This window comes from Crocodylus porosus, unplaced genomic scaffold, assembly GCF_001723895.1.
Source record: "Crocodylus porosus isolate Cpor-Errol unplaced genomic scaffold, CroPor_comp1, whole genome shotgun sequence".
Lineage (NCBI taxonomy): Eukaryota > Metazoa > Chordata > Crocodylia > Crocodylidae > Crocodylus > Crocodylus porosus.
This window is the reverse complement of record NW_017728949.1, coordinates 70847676-70857539: the sequence shown is the minus strand read 5'-3', so window position 1 is coordinate 70857539 and position 9864 is coordinate 70847676.

The following is a 9864-nucleotide window of genomic DNA, read 5'->3' as shown; positions in this document are numbered from 1 at the left end:
TCCTTGAGCATCAAATCAATGAACTCCTCATGGCACAGGATGCTTTGGAGCCTCACCACCTCTTCCAGTAGTTCTCTTGCCTGTTCCCTGAGAGACACTTCTAGGAGGCACCACTCACACTGCAGGCACTCCCCCAGCTGGCTGTCACCAGAAGGAACCTGCAGGCAACAGGTTCCACAGTGCCAAACCCAGACCTGGGTGGAAGTCTTGATGGTGAGCAGTCCTGCCTAGGCAGAAGCCTCACAGGTGCAAGCAGAGGCAGTGGCAGTGGCTCTAGCATTGCGACATCCTCCAGTCATTTCCCTGGGTCTCTTAATCTTTTCTCTTACTGCCCTTCTTCTAAGCACACTTTCCCTAGTGAACTCACCTGAAAGCTGGCCTGTTTACTACTCCTTGGCTTCAAAGCATTCCTTTTTCCCTGTTTCCTCACACTGAACTGAAAGGCCGTCCCCACAAAGTGGGGGATGGTGGGGGAGCAAACTGGACCTGCAAACTGCCTGCCCTATTTGCTGCCCCTGTTTGCTGTTTAGGGAGTGACACTCGAGAATTATTTCATACCATACTCCAGGCTTTATTATAACTTCTAAGAAATGCATTTTATACCAAACACACCATGCACATAAACATAAGAAAAACAAAATCAAGAAAAGATGCACAACATCTCACAAATGCCTTAGCATTTGAAGGGTTTGTGACCCTAGCCTCATGCTACATTATGGTTTTTCCCCTTAATAAAGTATGTGACTGAAGGTAGGGTTGGAAGGGACCTGAACACATCATCAAGTCCATGGATGCTGGGGTCAAATGATTATCTAGCTTCCTTCTAAGGACCCCCAGGGTAGGAACGAGCACTACTTCCCTTGGAAGTTGGTTGCAGAACCTAGCCACCCTGACTGTGAAGTAGTGCTTCCTGATGTCTAGCCTGAACCTACTCTCAGTCAATTTGTGGCTGTTAGTTCTTGTTACTCCTGGTAGTGCTCAGGGGAACAGGGACTCTCCCTTTCCCTGCTGGTCCCCCCTGGTATGTTTATAGATGGCCATCAGATCCCCTCTCAGCTTTCTCTTGTGGAAGCTGAACAGGTTCAGGTCCCGTAGCCTCTCCTCGTAGGGCCTGCCCTGCTCCCTCCAACCATGCAAGTGGCCCTCCTCTGGACCCTCTCGATGCTATCCACATCCCTCCTGAAGTGCAGCGCCCAGAACTAGATGTAGTACTCCAACTGCAGCCTGACCAATGTTGCATAGAGGGGGAGGATCACCTCCCTGGATCTGCTTGTGATGCATCTGTGGATACATGACAAGGTGAGGTTAGCCTTACTGACCGTATCCTCACATTGTCAGCCCATGTTCATCTTGGAGTCTATAACGACTCCAAGATCCTTTTCTGCCTCTGTGCTGATGAGAAGGGAGTTTCCCAGCCTGTAGGTTTGCTGCTGGTTCTTTCTCCCTAGGTGCAGTACCTTACACTTGTCAGTATTCCCATCCTATTCTCATCCACCCACCCCGTAACCTGTTGATCTAGTTGTAGCCTGCCCCTCCCTTCTAGCATGTCCACCTCTCCCCACATCTTAGTGTCATCCACAAGTTTGAACAAGGTGCTTTTCACCCCCCCATCCAAGTCGATGATGAAGATGTTAAACAGTGCAGGCCCAAGGACCGAGTCCTGGGGGACCTCACTGCCCACGTCCCTCCAGGTTGAAAATGACCCATCCACCACCACTCTCTGGGTGTGGCCCTCCAGCCAATTGGTGACCCGTCTGACTGTGTAGGTATCGATGCCACAGTCACCTAATTTTTTAATGAAAATGGGGTGAGAGCCAGTGTCAAAGACCTTCCAAAAGTCCAGAAAGACTATGTCCACTGCAACACCTGCATCTAAGGATTTTAGGACCTGGTCGTAGAAGGCAACCAGGTTGGTGTGACAGGACCTTCTAATGAACCTGTTAGACCCTGACTCCATGCAGTGTCCAATGACTAGGGAGATGACGATCCAATTGCTCATGGATCCCGTTACTCATTAGCCAGAGGAAGAAGGAAGCAAACACCAGCACACATTGCTCGCAACAGCTTTATTCAGAATGGAGACAGCTTCAGGCAAAGGTCCCAAAAAACAACAAACCGGGGATCTTCATTGAACATCAGTTCTTTTCATATTTTATACACCTTGGTTCATACATATTAATATTTACTCCATCTTTGTCCTTCCTTTGGCTCCACCCATTTTTCCTCCAATCTCAAGCTCCACCTCTGTCCACTGTTTGCTTCCTTGGCATGGTATTGCCTATCATTTCATTCATTTACATGCTTCTCTGCTAAGAGCACATGTGCAAGACTTTGACCCCCACCCAGCCCATCATCTTTCAGTCACGTGCGATTTCTCACTGGTTCTTGCTGGTTTTCTTGCTGACTTCAGCACTATCTCCAAGACTATATTTCTGCTTTGTCTCCTGACACTGATGGGCAGCATTCTATTCTTATTCAATACATCATGCGTTTTGCACCCTATCCTTTTGTTAAGAATCTGCTTACTTAAGCACTAGCTAAGTTAGTTGCTTTTAATATATATCCAGCCTTGTGACCAGCAGCTTTTGCTGAGACACAGGAAAAAGCCTTCATTCAACTGCACACCCAGCACCCCCAGATTCCATATCATTACCCCAACATCCAAAATCCATATTGTTACCCTAACAGAACCCGTGTTGGTTGCCCCTAAGCATAATCTCCCCTGCTGGTACTTTGCAGATGTGTTCCTGTATAATTTTCTCAAAGAGCTTCCCAAGGACCTAGATAAGACTAATGGGCCTATAGTTAACCGGTCCTCCTTCCTCCCCTTTTTGAAAATGGAGATAACATTGGCCCTTTTTCAGTCCTCTGGCACCTGGCCAGAACACCGCAAGTGTTCATAAAGCCATGCCAGGGCACAATGACCTCTGCCAATTCCCTTAGCACCCTGGGATGGAGATCGTCTGGACTTGCTGACTTGAACATGTCCAGCACCACTAGGAGTTCCCTACGTTCAGAACATGGAAGATGAAATCCAGACTCCCCTGGATAGGCAGCAAAGCAGAACGCAGAAGGGAAAGCAGAATGATTATGACCCAGCCATTGAAGAGCTTGTTTCAAATCCACAAGATCTGTTGGCTTTATGATCCAAGAAGAAGAGAGCATAGCAAAAGTTTCAAAGCCAAAGAAGCTGGGGAGGATTTAATATGTCATGTTAGTAAGTTGAAAGATTTAGTAAGATTTAGTATATCAAGCTAGTAAGCTGGGGCAGGGGGCTGGACTCAATGATCTTCTGAGGTTCCTTCCAGTCCTAATATCTATGAATCTATTAATCTATGAAAGATACTATTTTTACTGTTGTTTTCAGGAATAGAGTTACGTATTTGGATTTGGGTACATTCTTAACCTACCTTCAATTTGAGAGCAGATACTGTTGTGTTGTGTCCATCCCTCCTATAGAAACAATCCATACATACAGAATACAAGCTACTGGGTCAATATAGAAGTGGGAGAAATTATATGGCCTTTGCTGTTAGGAAGGTTAGGAAGGTCAGACTATAATGACCTAATAGTCCCATCTGTATTCTCAAAATCTAGAAATCAGGCTGGCATCATGCATCCTTTCCAAGAGGGCAGGCATAACAGTGGAAAAGTATCCTTCCCGATTAATATGGTCCCCCACCCCCACCCTCTGCTGCTAAATTGAGGAGGAGAGAAGGATGGGAAGAACAAAGAGCAGCAGCCTCCAGAGAAGTTGAAAGCAGAGACTCTGCTGAAGACCCCCTTGCTGGTGAGCTCTTAGAGCTCAAATGGCACTCTCAGCAGGAGCTCTGCTGACATGCCAGTAAGTTATGAGAGCTCACCAGCATCCAGGATCTTATAGAGGGCCTCCAGCCATACCCCCTTCATCTGTGTGAATAATGAGCAATGAACACAGCTGAATGGGGTGTAGCCATATCCTCACCACCATGATCCTAGATTGACCCATGATTATATCACTTCCTATGATTAAACTAAGAATGATGAGGTAAGTTGATTGACACATCCAGGAGATATAACACAGAGTAATGCATGAGTCTTGGGAGGCATTGTTGCACATGTTACCAATTTACCCAAATGACGAGCGAGACCCCATGAGGGGGATAAGACAAATTGCCATGTTTATTCATCAAAATATTCAAATGAGGACTCATACACACACACTCACAATCACTCTGCCGATGTTATAGTTACCCAATAGTCTGTTGCTCAATACTATACTAGGTGGCCAGCCTAGAGTATGAGATCAAGCTCTGGGCACACAGGTGTGTCTGTATTCCAGTGAAGTTTGCAGAGTGGAACCCAACTTCTTGCTGCTATTCTCTCCCTCTAGCACACACCAACTGCTGAAACTTCCTCAGCCTGACGAAGGATTTTTGAACCCGAAAGCTTGCTTAAATTTTTTTTTCCAGCTATTTAAGTAGGTATAATAAAAGATATATGAGATTCACCCAAAGAACCTTGTCTGCCTCTTAACTTAAAGGTTGCATTTTAAAAAAAAAGTGAAGATGAATTTCTCTTTTAGTTTTAAAGAAAAGCCTGGATTTATTAATGTCATTTTCCAAAGCAGTAATTGACTGTTGGCACCATTTCCTTAGACTTTTGTTGGTTTAATTGGCCTCACTTATTACATGCATATAGTATTTAAAAAAAAACAATGGCAGTCAATTTGGTATGTAACTGCCAGTTTCAATCCCATTCTTCAGACATATACATATAACTTTCTGTCTGTCAAGGGTAGTGGGTTCAGATGACAATTTACAGCTGATTTGGATCTTTGATTTTTGTATCTTTTGGCTTGAAAACACACAAAAAAGTTGAGGCTTCCACTATCTCTTTCCTTTATGCTTTTGATTGATCATAAATGACCTATAGCATTTCTTTGGAAATGCAAGTTTCTGCCTTAAGCTCTTTTGTGTGTATGTCATGTTGTTTTCTAAACTAGTTAACAGCTCCATCTGTTTGACAATCTTCATTTTCAAACATCATACCATAAGAATTGCAGGAACAGTAAAAGGTCATTCAGGCCTTGCAGCTTTGTTTTCTGTATCTCTGAGAATTTTCTACCCTGCTTGTTACATTCCAGCTAGTCTCTTGGGCAATATATTTTAATAAGCCTTTAATGCAGAACTTAATTATCTACATCTGACAATCCAAGAGTCTAAGCAATACCTTTTTACACAGCTTGAGAGCGCTTCAAAGTATGGGGAGGGTCTTGGTTTTCTTAATTGCAATTTGTTTTCTTTGGGCTATATGCTAAACTTCAGTAACATGTTTAGAGGCAAATATTTTGCCATTTGTGTTACTATTTTTTTCTTAAGTTGTTGCATTGCATTCAAATGTATTCTTCCAAGAAGGCTGATAACTGTCTTCTACTCACTGGGGATTGAAGGTACTCAGACTTTGAATAACTGGGCCAAAAAACAGTCCCTGACCAAAAGCTTACTGTGTACAATTACAGGCAGGTGCTTCTGTGACTGCAGTGTAGCACGGAGATATACTAGCCTGATGAGACAGAGTATTGCTGCCATCTCTATATTAAGAGGAGATTAACTGAGCCAGCTCAGTATATTTATTATCCACATGTAAACCCCATACAGTTTGACTATGTGTCCTGATTTCATCATCTAATAATATACATTTCACACTTAGCAAACAGTTTAATCTCAGACTACATGCCTTGAACATTGAACAGGAGATAAATTTTCTGATGGAATAACTCAATATATGTCAGTGAAGTTTTACCAACTCTGAATTCGACCTGGTAATTTTAAAGTATTAGACTAGACCAAATGTAGTGGATTGCCCCAGTGATAAATCATGTATATTAATGGTGGCTTTTCTGTGATGTTTAAGCCCACAAGCTACAAAGCTTATGTTAAGTGCTTGATATCTAAAGTTCTGTCTATCCAAAACAATATAAAATCATGTTTTAGATACTTTTTTTACTTGCTCTTATAGAGTTGGGACACCAGCATGAAAAAGAGCCCAAATATAGAAATGACTGTGTATTAAAGGCTACTTTAGCTTTATTTAAATAAAATGGCTGCATTCCACACCTCTCATTTCAGTTATGCTAAAACCTGAAACATACGTAAGTGAAGTGACAGCAAGAGTTTTACATACTACAATTCTTTCCTTAAAATCCTTTTTACATGTAATAAAGCTGTTTACCTGTGCATTCATGTGCTTTAGCTCTAGATAAGATTACAAAGTAGAGAACTGAGTCAGATCACTTGCATTTAAAGTTGGTTGTTCCAAGTGCCCTAGAACCAAAATCCCTATAACTGAAAACATTACAATATGGTCCACTGAGAAAGAAGGTGGAGTAACTTTTAAATTGCTTTTTCCAGAAACTAATTTCTAAGGAAGGCTTCTGAGGATTGGTAGTAATTATGTTTGAAATATTTACTTATGCTTGAGGACAATTCAGAATCTTATCTGATAAACCAACCCTCTGGCTCCAAACTTAAACTTTAAAATAGGTTACACCTTCGGTATATTTTACTGAGAAAACTTCAGTCATTCCATTCTTCTGATGCTGTCACACCAGAAATCAAGTCCTGGACCTCTGAATTCAATTATACTGCTCATATATCTATAAAAATATAAAAGCACATGTATAACTGTTCATAAAATTAGAGCCCTTTTGTTAAATAAAAAAGTATTTGAAAATTTTGAATTGGAAAGCTGGTAGTGTTACAATGATGTTGTAGCCATGATGGTATGGAATTACAAGGCCATTTTTTGTAACCTGAATTGGAAAATAAAAAGTTGTTCATTGGAAGGTTGCTAACTGACCCACTCAATGTTCCTTTTTTGAGACATGCATAATGTAAATGAATGTTCCTGGGTCAGGTGTAAGATATGTTCTAAGACAGTGAAATGATGGAATTGACTGAAGAAGCAATGATCATTATATACCCTAGATCAGTGGTGCTCAAGCCATTGGCCCCATGGGCCAAATGAATGGCATGGTGCTGGTCCATGAATAAGATCAACTCCCATGTGCCAGGGTCAGGCCCACATACCCAGATCCCTATGAGGCCTTAGGCTGGCCTCTGCACACTGGGATTGGGAGCTGTATTGGTATCACACACCATGATCAGGTTCTGAGTCATCACTGCATGCTGGCATCAGGCTCTAAACCCAGTGCCACCTCCACGCAGGACCAGAAGCCTGATCTAGCAGGTAGGGCCCACAACTCCCATGGGTTTATAACTTTGGGTCAGCTGCAGACCAAATAAGAATGTGCCAGGGGACGGATCTGGCTAGTAGTCCAGGGGCTGAGCATCCTTGATTTAGGTAAAAGGAACTGGTAAGAGATCTATTAAATTTCTGTTAGTCACAATATTGGTTACTATAACCAGGAACCCAAGCCCTGGTAGTAGAAAGTAGGGTGGCCACTTTAAGGACAGAGTTTTCAGAGCACAGCCTACCAGCAGAGCAGTGGTTAAATGGTAGCCCTGCAGGCTGGTCAGCTGACTGGGGGTATCACATGATTGGGAGAGAGCTCAGACCAGAGCTATATAAGCCCTGGTTTGAGCTGGCTGGGTGATGGCCAGCCTTGGTGGCAGCAGAGTGTGGGGCTCCTGAATACCCAGAAAACTGAGAGAAAAACAGCACTGCAGGCTGGGAACAGGACAGAGCAAACCTGAAGAGAAAGAGATGTGGGGTAAGCAGGTATGCTGCCTCTATTATTTTTCTTCTTTGTTATAGTCCAGGAGCTTAGTATTTATGTTGCAGTTTAAACAGATAGTTTGGGTTGGGACTGTAGGGGAGGTTTTCAGAAGTCCCATTAATGCCCAAGGGGCACACAACCACTTTGAGCCCAGCCAGGGGCAGGCTTAAGATCTGATTAGCTATTGAGCCCAGAGTAAAGAGAGAGAGTGCTAGGTGGCAGCCACATACGGGCCAGGGGCCTGGTGCCAGAGAAAGCACAGCCACACATGGGCCTGGGGCCTGGAAGACAGGAACCAGGGGCCAGATGCCCAGTGAAAACATGAGCTAAAGCCTCAAAGCCAGGTCTGATTCAGGGGCCTAGGCTAGAGGGCCTAGCTAAAGTAAAGGGGAGGAAGCTAGAGAGCCTGAAGCCCCAACAGTGACAACAGTAAGATTTGGGAGGCATGGGATATGATGTAGGGGTGGTATGGAGCCATGCAATTAGCACTTAAGGAAGGAGCTCCCCATCTCTAGGTGTTCTTTGGAACAAAGACTAGATCTGGGAAGCCCTGAGGCAGCCTCCCCTTTGAGAACCAGAAGGATCATCAAGATATGGCAGGAAAGTGAAGGGGAGACTGTTCCCAGAGTGAGTCAGAGTAAGGGGGACTCCAGTGTGCCTCCAGGGGTTTTCAACCACCCTGGGGATGGCACCCTGTTACAGTTACATTATGGTAAAGATCTATGTAGTACATACTGGATGTGAAACAACTACACAAAAACCATGTAACAAAACTCAGATTCTGTTTGATTTGGGTCTATGTAGCATGCAACCAGGAATACTGTTAAAATACAAATACTAATCTTTCCCTTTACCTTCACTCCTTTCCTATTCTTAGCTAACCTGCCTGAGATAAATTATCAGGCATGCCGTGTATATGTCAGAAGTACGATAAGTAAATTATAGGCTGCATGAGACCTTTTTACAAATAAGAAGCCTACTGGTAATTACAGTACCTAGTAGCTCTATTTTTATGGTACCCAAAATTATTGTTAAAAAAGAAAGCCTTCCAGAAACCCAGTATTTTCTTATGGATAGTAGTCACAAAATGAGTAGTTTGGGTCATTCAGTTTGGGATATATCTGTTGGGAGTCATTAGGAAGTCATGCTTTACAATGAAAGATCAGCTGTGCCATGACATTGTCAAATCCTAATAGTTCTGTATTGAGATCATTACTCTAGGAATGTAAATGTGAAAGTAGGTATGTTTGAAATACTCATTAGAAAAAGACAGAAATAAAGTCCTAAAGAAACTCACTGATATTCACTGATTTGTCCTATTCTCCTTTTCTTATCACAGCATGCACTAGAACAGTGGCCATATATGTTGTACTGGTAAGTCTGACTACTTGAAGGATTAGCTCAGTTTGATGTCTAGCAGGGAATGCAATTAGGAAAATAGGACTATATGTTAAAGGGGCTATTGATGGATAGTGAGAGTAGTGAGATGTAAGGAGTGTGCTCTGAAGTCTCAGTAAAGTGATACATTTTAAACATAGAGAAAGTGTCAAATCTAGGATTAATAGACAGAAAAAGAAACCATGAACTTGGGCTTTCTACATGTAGTTGCTCTAAAAAGACAGTAAACATTTGTGGATTAAAGGTACCCAGATATTCTTAGAAAGAAACTATAAAAGATGTAAAACAGGAGTTCTTTATACAATGAAAAAACAGAGAATATTACCAATTTCTCTATAATGTTTGATAGGCATTGTTAATACTTACAGATCATACTTTTAAAGAATACACAAACAGGCCAACTCATGCGTCTTTGTAAATTGTGGAAAGCAATTTGTAGCCTCATCACCAATTTGTGTATAGCAGGTTAGAGGCTTTTTATTCAGTTCTGATGCTAGTGAAAGACAAGGCATGTAAATATATATTAAAAACAATTTATGAAATGTATGAGAAATGATCATAGAATCATAGCAGTAGGGCCGGAAGGGACCTTGTAGATCTTCAAGTCTGACCCCCTGCCTGGGTGGGAGAAAAACTGGACTCAAATGAGTCCAGCCAGGTAAGCATCAAGCCTCTTCTTAAAGACCCCCAGGGTAGGAGCCAGCACCACTTCCCTTGGAAGTTGGTTCCAGCTCCTAGCCGCCCTG